Below are 10856 nucleotides of genomic sequence, written 5' to 3' on the forward strand. Positions count from 1 at the left end.
ACATATTCAAATCAAAATAGCTGACTTCCTGTTGGTCGTAGCTGATGACTGTGAATTAGAAAGTTGTCCATCTTGATAAGACCAATATATGTACTGAGTTTGGTGTCTGTAGCTAAAACTAACCCCCCCCCCCACTTTTGACAAAAGGTGGCGCTATAGAGTGGCTCTTACACGCCCTCCCTTTAATAAGCTTTTGTCATTGTCTAGCTGTCACTAATACTGATATGTGTTCCGAGTTTTGTGAAATTCTAAGTATGTTATATGCCTCAAAATCACCTGAGAAGTATTCCAGTTTGACATGTTGCCACGGCAACAATATTTTTAGATATCAATATCCCCCTTGCAGATTTATATCGGCTGTGTTTTAACATTATTCTGATGAAGTTTGAAGCAAATCAAGTAATAATAAGATGCTGAATTCAAATCATTTAGAAAATGACAAACTTCCTTCTGCCAGTTGGTGGCGCTCTAACTTTGACTCCTTATAGTCACATATATGCGATCGACATCATACAACGAATAATCTGATGAAGTTCGATTAAAATCAGGAAATGTATGTGGATGGTATTAGACACTTCCTGTTTCTCATTTCTCGCCATAATTTTAACACCTCGCCACGATCAAACCGTTCGAGATATCAAAAATTCCCTGGCAATTTTTCATCCCCAATGTCTTGACCCCAATGTTGACCGAGTTTGGTGGCAATCGGCAAAAAAACCTATGACAAGTATTTCAAATTCCAGAGCATGAGCTTTTTACATAACTCTAAATAGCTGACTTCCTGTTGGGCGGAGCCTATGACATGCAATACGAAAGTTGTTCGGCACAATGAGATCTATATGTGTACTGAGTTTCATATGAATATGTGCAAGTATGTGTGGGCTATACATCAACATTTCTGACTGTGTTCCAGGGGGCGCCATAGAGCCCCTGTGCCACGCCCGGGTCCCAGCCTCTCCAGGCTCCTAAAGGCCACAGATTCCAAAGTGTGTGCCAATTTCCAAGAGTTTTTGAGTATGTTAAGGACCCCAAAAGCACCCACAACTTTGACGAAAAATATGAATACTAAACCCTAAATAGCCAACTTCCTGTTGGGCGGAGCCTATGACATGTTGTAAGAAAGTTGTTTGGTTTGATGAGATCTACATGTGTACCGAGTTTCGTGTGTCTATGTGCAAGTATGTATGATATATGGCCCTCCATATTCCAGGGGGCGCTGTAGAGCCCCTGTGCCACGCCTGTGTATCAGTCTCTGCCTGGCCCTAATGGCCGCAGGTTCCAAGGTGTGTGCCAATTTTCAAGAGTTTTTGAGCATGTTAAGGACCTGTTTTCATGTTAAAGAAAACAATAGGCCTCTCCCCCTTTGACCTTGAGCCGCAAATATAGCTGCAAGCAGCGATGGGGGGCTCATGCCATCAGTGCAACGCCACCCCTGTGGCTTCAGGTAAATTGTGCCCAGCGGGCACATGCATTCACAATAGCCCTCTGGCAGTCAGGTTTTAAGGGATACGGCAGTTAAAGGGTTAATCCGAATCATCTAGACTTTGAAATCACATTCACAGAACAATCTATATAACTTTAGTTACACATTACAATAATATTTAATTCATAAACATTAACTATGTTAACATGAACAATAATTATTTTAAGATAATTAACAATAATTAGGTTAAGACTTGACCATTGGACAAAAAATGGTGACTGGGTCACGGGGGCAGAAGAAGAAAAAAATATTGGTGAAAAAATGACAAAAAGAATTGCAAAAGAATTAAGAATTAATGTGAAGATTAATAAATTCTGCAAGACAGACTTTCAGGATAGGAGATGGAATAAAAATAAGCTCCTAAATCTAATGACAGATTCTGGAAGATATATTCCTCAAAGCGTCGTACAAGAGTCACTCAGAACCCATCTGTTCATAAAGCCTATATATAAAGTCTTAATATATAGTATTTCACAATACTTCATGCTATTATTAAGTCATTTTTGGGATCTTTTAAGTCTCTCAGAACCTGATACTTTGTAATTCTGGAGACTCCAGGAGAGTTGCAGCTCTGAAAAATTGTGGGATTGTAGACTAAATGCTCCCTGATAGTTTTACACCTAATTCTTCACTTTAATTCTTAATTATTTACCAGTTAATGTGTTTTTGTTCTTCTCCACTTGTTTTTTTCTGACCTCTGTGACCCAGTAAGCATTTTGCTGTCCAGTGGTCATGTCTTAACTCTGCAATTACAGTACTGTACTTACTTTGAATATTTCTCATGGGGATCTAATAATTTTGGATTTTCAGTCTGAGTTAAACCTTTTTTTTTTTTTTACTCATTTTATCAGTAAAGGAAAAATGGCTAATAATTCTTCACACCTGAATATAAGGAGTTTTTTTCTTTTCCAGTCTTCATGGTCAACTACGTATATATCACACTCATTGCCTTCTCTAGTGCAGCTCAACCAATTTACATCCCATTCGTCCGTATTCGTGATATCACAAATCCTGGAAAATATTTGTTGTAGTCCAAACAAGTTGTTCATTGTTTTTTTCAAAAATTTGATTTTTGTTAAATAAAATTATCCTATTGAATTGGACTTTGAGCTTTGAATCTTTGCAGAACTTTTTTATGCTGAAACAGCAACATTACAGACTAACTAAAGTTGAAAATGTGAAACAACATAATAGCACTCCTTTAATATGCAATATTAAGCAGTTAATAAATACAGCTATAAATGTTTTGTTCTTGAGCACATCTATAAAGTTAAATCATTCTATTTTCATACTTTTTTAAGGATCTTTTTATCATTTATAAATTAAGTTATTTACAAAAATGAAATATAAACAAATGCAATTTATATATATATATATATATATATATATATATATATATATATATATATATATATATATATATATAGGTATATGTATATAATGTACTGGCTTTCCAATGCTGTTGCCATTGATAATAGGAGTTAGCAAGTTTAGAACACCTACAAACAAGAGTCCATGCAGACGGATGTAGATGCATAACTCTTAAATTCAGATAAATGTCATGTCACAGGATGTCATAGGTCAGTATCAAATGAGTTTGAAATTATTATTTGCAGCACAAATAAGGATTCTTAGGATGTTTTTAAATCCCTAAAACTGTCAGAAAAGGATAAGGCCTAAGATATTTCTTAAGCTGTAATGAAAGAAAAAAAACACCACCATTAGCAACAACAAAAACAATAAACATTTAAAATACTGATTTTTTTTTCCCCTGATGATTAAAGAGATGATTAGGTCTCTCTCTGCCAGATAGCCCCTCCCATCCCTACAATTCACACACACTGTCAGTCACCAAAAATTCAGTCAGTCACCAACCCCCTCATACTCCCCTCCCTCTCCCTCTCCCCCTACCTTCCCTCACACAGACAGAGTGGCCAGAGTGAGATCATGTCAGTTAAGAAGTCTGACAGTTTTTTTAATTTTCTGTTGTCCATACAGTGTTGTAAAGTCGTGAAACTATGCATATTTCCTCAGAATGATTTGATCTCTGTATGAAATAATGCTTTGAAATGTTTGGAAGCTGCAATTTAAAAATACAAGCCAATTAATGATTCCCTTTTTACTGTCATTTCAAAAAATCACTACGACAAAACCGTTCAAGCTAACCAAAATATGTTTGCAATCTAAGTTCCTCAATGTTTTTGCAACAACAACAAAAAAATAACAATTTAAAATACAGTTTTTTTTCTGGTGATTAAAGAGATGTTTAAGTCTCTCTCTCTCTCTCTGTCTGTCTGTCTGTCTGTCTGTCTGTCTGCCACTCACCTCACACCCCTCCCCCACTCACACTCACACACACACACACACACACACACACACAGTCAGCACACATACATTCCTCACACAGAGTGACAGAGTGAGATCAGATGTCTGACAGTTTTTTTTTATTTTCTTTTAAACATACAGTGCTGTAAAGTCATGAAACTATGCATATTTCCTCAGAATCACTGGTTTTATAAATGAAACATGTTGTTTAAAGGTTTGGAAGCTGCAATTTAAAAATACAAGACGATTAATGTTTCACTTTTTACTGTTATTTCAAAAAATCACCATGACAAAACCATTCAAGCTATCCAAAATCCATTCGCAATTTAAGTTCCTCAATGTTTTTTCTTCATGTAGACAAAGTTTGGTGTGTAAAGTGTACTTCCCCTGTGAGGAGTATGCATTAATTCACAAAATAATTTTCCCAACTTCCTGTTGGTCGTAGCTTATGACTGTGAATAAGAAAGTTGTCCGTCTTGATAAGAACAATTTATGTACCAAGTTTGGTGTCTGTAGCTAAAACTAACCCCCCCACTTTTGACAAAAGGTGGCGCTATAGAGTGCCTCTTCCACGCCCTTTTAAAAGCTTTTGGCATGGTCTATCTATCTTTAATACTGATATCTGTTTCGAGTTTCATGTAAATCTGAGCTTGTTATCTGCCTAAAAATCACCAGAACAGAACATTCAAGTTTGACACGTTGCCATGGCAACACTATATTAGATATAAATATCCCCACAACAGATTTTCTTCGGCCGTGTTTTGTCATTATTCTGATGAAGTTTGAAGCAAATCAAGTAAAAATAAGATGCTGAATTCAAAGCGTTTTGAAAATGATTCACTTCCTGCTGCCAGTTGGTGGCGCTATAACTTTGACTCCTAATAGTCACATATATACGATCGGTATCATACAATGAACAAACCAATTAAGTTTGATCAAATTCAGGAAATGTATGTGGATGTTATTAGACATTTCCTGTTTCTCATTTCTCACCATAATTTTAACGCCTCGCCACGGGCAAACCGTTTAAGATATCAAAAATCTCTTCGCAATTTAGCATCCCCAATGTCTTGAGATCGTGTTCACCGAGTTTTGTGGTGAACGGGTGGAGTTCCTCAGAGGAGTATATCAAATTCCAGAGCATGTGTTTTTCATAAAACCCTAAATAGCCAACTTCCCGTTGGGCGGAGCTTATGAAATGCAGTGTGAAATTTGTTTGGTTTGATGAGTTATATATATGTACCAAGTTTCATATGTATACGTGCAAGTATGCATGATATATGGCCCTCAGTACTACAGGGGGCGCTGTAGAGCCCCTGTGCCACGCCCATGTATCAGACTCTGCCCGGCCCTAATGGCTGCAGGTTCCAAGGTGTGTGCCAATTTTCAAGAGTTTTTGAGCATGTTAAGGACCCCAAAAGTCCCCGAAACCATGGAAATAAATTAGAAGAATAAAGAAAAAAAAAAAAAAAAATAATAATAATCCTAAGGAAAACAATAGGGCTCTCGCCCTCCAGGCTCTCGCCCTAATAATAATCCTAAGGAAAACAATAGGTCTCTCGCCCTCCAGGCTTGAGCCCTAATAATAATAAACGGAGCAATTCCAAGAGGGTCCTCGCACCATCGGTGCTCGGGCCCTAATAATGATTAAAGCTGCAAGCAGCGATGAACGGGCCCTTGCACCCGGGCTCACCGGCAGTGAGTGGCTTTAGTAAATAGGTGAACGGTGAGAAATATGCATTTAAACTCATAAATATATGTGGAATATATCAAAGTTTATTTCAAATATGTGCCAATCTTCCTGTTGCCAGCAGGTGGTGTGATCGTTATAATGGAATATTGGCCTTCAGATGTGTTCAGGGCAGGACTCTTATCGAACATGTGAAGTTTGGGGAAGATCGAACAAATTTTGGCTAAGTTACAACAACTTCTCTTGCTGTGGCGAGAAATGAAATTTTGTCATGGGGCCATAGACACGCCCTTTAACAAAAACTCAAGATCTCCACAAGTTAACATTGCACAGGCCTTTAGATTAGACTGACCACAAAAAATACATTAATGTCAAAAGATTTCTATGAGTAGTTTGTCACAGCGTAAAACATGTCACTTCGTGTTGCCAGCAAGTGGCGCTATGACTATAACTGAATATGGGAATGTAGATCTGTTAAGGGCAGAAGTCTTATCTAACTTGTGAAGTTTGGGGCAGATTGGAGATTGTATGTCTGAGTAACAGCAACTTCCTTTTTCATGGCGAAACATCGAATTTTGTCAGGCCGCCATGGACACGCCCTTTATCGAAACAAGATCAAGATCTTCGCAATTTAACATCGCAAAGGCCTTTAGATTTAACTGACCAAGTTCGGTGTTGATCTGAATAAATCTGTAGGAGGAGTTCGTTGAAGTACAACTCCCGAAAATGGCCAAAACAAAGCCAATTTTGCAGAGAAAATTCTAAATAACCGACTTCCTGTTGGGATTCGGATTTCACACCAAGAGACTTTTTTGTAGGTATTGGTGTGTTACATGTGTGTACCGATTTTCGTACATGTACGTGAAACATAGCTCGAGGCGCACTCTGTTGAATGTGTATAGGTGGCGCTATCGAGCCATTTTGCCACACCCGATGGAATACTGTCCTTCAGATGTGTTCAGGCCAGGACTCTTATCACACATGTGGAGTTTGGGGAAGATCTGACATTTTATGCCTGAGTTACAACAACTTTTATTCTCTTGGTGAGACTTTGAACTTTGTCATGGCGCCATGGACACGCCCCTTAACGAAAACTCAAGATCTTCACAATTTAACATTGCACAGGCCTTTAGATTAGAATGACCATAAAAAAGACATTGATGTCGTAACATTTCTATGAGTAGTTCGTCGCAGTGTAAAATATGTCACTTCCTGTTGCCAATAGGTGGCGCTACGAGTATAACTGAATATGGGCATGTAAATAAGTTCAGGCCAGGAGTCTTATTAAACATGTGAAGTATTGGGCACATTGGACATTGTATGTCTGAGTTATAGCAACTTCCTTTTTCATGGCGAATCAACAAAATTCGCCAGGCTGCCACGGACACGCCCATTAACGAAAACTCAAAATCTTCGCAATTTAACATCGCAAAGCCCTTTAGATTAGGCATACCAAATTTGGTGTTGATCTGAATAAATCTCTAGGAGGAGTTCGTTAAAATACAACGCAAAATATAAAATAACCGACTTCCTGTTGGGTTTAGAATTTTGGTCCAAGAGTCTTTTTTGTAGGTATTGGAGTGTTACATGTGTGTGCCAATTTTCGTGCTTGTACGTGAAATATAGCTTGAGGCGCACACCGTTGAACGTCTACAGGTGGCACTGTCGAGCCATTTTGCCACACCCACTTCTGAAACCCATGTCAGATGTAAATGTTCGCCAGTTCAGAGGTGTGTGCACAGTTTCATGACTTTTTGAGCATGTTTAGGCCCTCAAAAATGCGATTCATTTTGGAGAAGCGGAATAATAATAATAATTAAAGCTGCAAGCAGCGATGAACGGGCCCTCGCACCCGGGCTCACCAGCAGCGAGTGGCTTCAGTAAATAGGTGAACGGTGAGAAATATTCATTTAAACTCATAAATATAAGTGGAATATATCAAAGTTTATTCCATATATGTGCCAATCTTCCTGCTGCCAGCAGGTGGTGCTCTCATTATAATGGAATATTGGCCTTCAGATGTGTTCAGGGCAGGACTCTTATCAAATATGTGAAGTTCGGGGAAGATCGAACAAATTATACCTGAGTTACAACAACTTCTCTTGCTGTGGCGAGACATCAAAATTTGTCATCACGCCATGGACACGCCCTTTAACAAAAACTCAAGGCCTCCACAAGTTAACATTGCACAGGCCTTTAGATTAGACTGACTACAAAAAATACATTAATTTCAAAAAAATTCTAGGAGTAGTTTGTCGCAGCGTGAAACATGTCACTTCCTGTTGCCAGCAGGTGGCGCTATGACTATAACTGAATATGGGCATGTAGATCTGTTAAGGGCAGAAATCTTATCTAACATGTGAAGTTTGGGGCAGATTGGACATTGTATGTCTGAGTTACTGCAACTTCCTTTTTCATGGCGAAACATCGCAATTTGTCAGGCCGCCATGGACACGCCCTTTAACAAAACCTCAAGATCCTCGCAATTTAACATCGCAAAGGCCTTTGGATTTAACTGACCAAGTTTGGTGTTGATCTGAATAAATCTCTAGGAGGAGTTCGTTAAAGTAGAAACCCCTGAAAATGGCAAAAACAATGGCAATTTTGCAGAGAAAATTCTAAATAACCGACTTCCTGTTGGGATTTGAATTTCGAAAAAAAATACTTTTTTGTAGGTATTGGTGTGTTACATGTGCGTACCTATTTTTGTACATGTAAGTGAAACATAGCTCGAATCGCACTTTGTTGAAAGTGAATAGGTGGCGCTATCGAGCCATTTTGCCACACCCGATGGAATATTGACCTTCAGATGTGTTCAGGCCAGGACTCTTATCACACACGTGAAGTTTGGGGAAGATCGGACATTTTATGCCTGAGTTATAACATCTGTTATTCCCATGGCGAGACATTGAACTTCGTCATGGTGCCGTGGACACGCCTTTTAACGAAAACTCAAGATCTTCACAACTTAACATCGCACAGGCCTTTCGATTAGACTGACCACAAAAAAGACATTGATGTCATAAAATTTCTATGAGTAGTTTGTCGCAGTGTAAAATATGTCACTTCCTGTTGCCAATAGGTGGCTCTATGACTATAACTGAATATGGGCATGTCAATCTGTTTAGTTTGGGAGTCTCATCAAACATGTGAAGTTTGGGGCAGATTGGACATTGTAAGTCTGAGTCATAGCAACTTCATTTTTCATGGCGGATCATCGAAATTCGCCAGGCCACCACGGACACGAACTTGAATGAAAACTCAAGATCTTCGCAATTTAACATCGCAAAGGCCTTTAGATTAGGAATACCAAATTTGGTGTTGATCTGAATTAATCTCTAGGAGGAGTTTGTTACAATACAACGCATGGAAATGGCAAAAATGACAAAAAATTTGCTCATAAAATAAAAAATATCTGACTTCCTGTTGGGTTTAGAATTTTGCTCCAAGAGTCTTTTTTGTAGGTCTTGGTGTGTTACATGTGTGTACCGATTTTCATACATGTACATGAAAAGTGGCTCGAGGCGCACACCGTTGAACATGTTTAGGTGGCGCTGTTGAGCCATTTTGCCACACCTGATGGAATTTTGGTCTTCAGATGTGTTCAGGCCAGGACTCTTATCACACATGTGCAGTTTGGGGAAGATCGGACATTTTATGCCTGAGTTATAACATCTTTTATTCCCATGGCGAGACATCGAACTTCGTGACGGCGTCATGGACAAGCCTTTTAACGAAAACTCAAGATCTTCACAACTTAACATCGCACAGGCCTTTAGATTAGACTGACCACAAAAAATACATAGATGTCATAAAATTTCTAGGAGTAGTTCATCGCAGTGTAAAATATGTCACTTCCTGTTGCCAATGGGTGGCGCTATGACTATAACTGAATATGGGCATGTCAATCTGTTCAGGTCAGGAGTCTCATCAAACATCTGAAGTTTGGGGCAGATTGGTCATTGTATGTCTGAGTTATAGCAACTTCCTGTTTCATGGCGAATCATCGAAAATCGCCAGGCCGCCACGGACACGCCCATTAATGAAAACTCAAAAGCTTCGCAATTTAACATCGCAAAGGTCTTCAGATTAGGCATACCAAATTTGGTGTTGATCTGAATGAATCTCTAGGAGGAGTTCGTTAAAATACAACGCATGGAAATGACAAAAATGACACAAAATTTGCTCATAATATTAGTAATAACCGACTTCCTGTTGGGTTTCGGATTTTGCTCCAAGATACTTTTTTGTAGGTATTGGAGTTACATGTGTATACCGATTTTCATACATGTACATGAAACGTAGCTCGAGGCGCACACCGTTGAATGTGTATAGGTGGCGCTGTTGAGCCATTTTGCCACACCCACTTCTGAAACCCATATCAGACGTAAATTTTCGCCAGTTCTGAGGTGTGTGCAAAGTTTCATGACTTTTTGATCATGTTTAGGCCCTCAAAAATGCGATTCATTTTGGAGAATAATAATAATAATAATAATAATAATAATAATAATAATAATAATAATAAATATAGCTGCAAGCAGCAATAACGGGGCCAAGCACTACAGACGCAAGCTTCAGACGAACGGCAGGAATGAGTAAATAAGACAGTTTTAAGATTATTTTAGGCAAAATGGTTTGAAAACAATAAACACAACAACTAGTAATAGGATTGATTTGCTTATCACGTGTAACCAATAGGTGGCGCTGTTACCAAATTAGTTTGGAATGGTCAGTGTGAGGTGACGATGACACATACAAAGTTTGGTGCAAATATGTCAAAGCTTTGCAGAGATACAGCCTCAAATGCAATTTGGCACCCTTCCAGCAGTTTCGTTGATGCGCTAAATGAGAACCGCTTCGTATATCGATACGAAATCCATAACATTTTGCCAGGATGGTCTGAAGATGATCCACGTCAAATTTGGTGAAAATCAGACAAACGGTCTAGGAGGAGTTCGAAAAAGTAGGTTTTCAACATTCATCAAAATGGCGGACAGGAAGTTCAGCCAAATAAGAAAAACTTTATATCTATGTTCTCGGCGTGACCCAAGGAATCTATGAAGACCAGCATCATGTCAATAGCCAGATTTATTCAAACGTTATTAGCCTTTATGTAAATTGAGTTATAACTTTTGACCACTAGGTGGCGCTGTTTCAAAATATTTTGAGTACCTTCAGGGGATGGTGTTGTTGGCACATTCTGAGTTTCGTAACATTACACCAATATTACTACCCCTTACTATAAATAATTTTGCATTTGGGCATTGGTGTTTAGCTATCGACCTATGTTTTCAAACTTCTGACGGTGGTTTCGTCTCGATCAGACAAGCAGTTTCGAAGATATAGCCAAATGTTTTT

The sequence above is a fragment of the Carassius gibelio genome, chromosome B5, assembly GCF_023724105.1.
Source record: "Carassius gibelio isolate Cgi1373 ecotype wild population from Czech Republic chromosome B5, carGib1.2-hapl.c, whole genome shotgun sequence".
Taxonomy (NCBI): Eukaryota; Metazoa; Chordata; class Actinopteri; order Cypriniformes; family Cyprinidae; genus Carassius; species Carassius gibelio.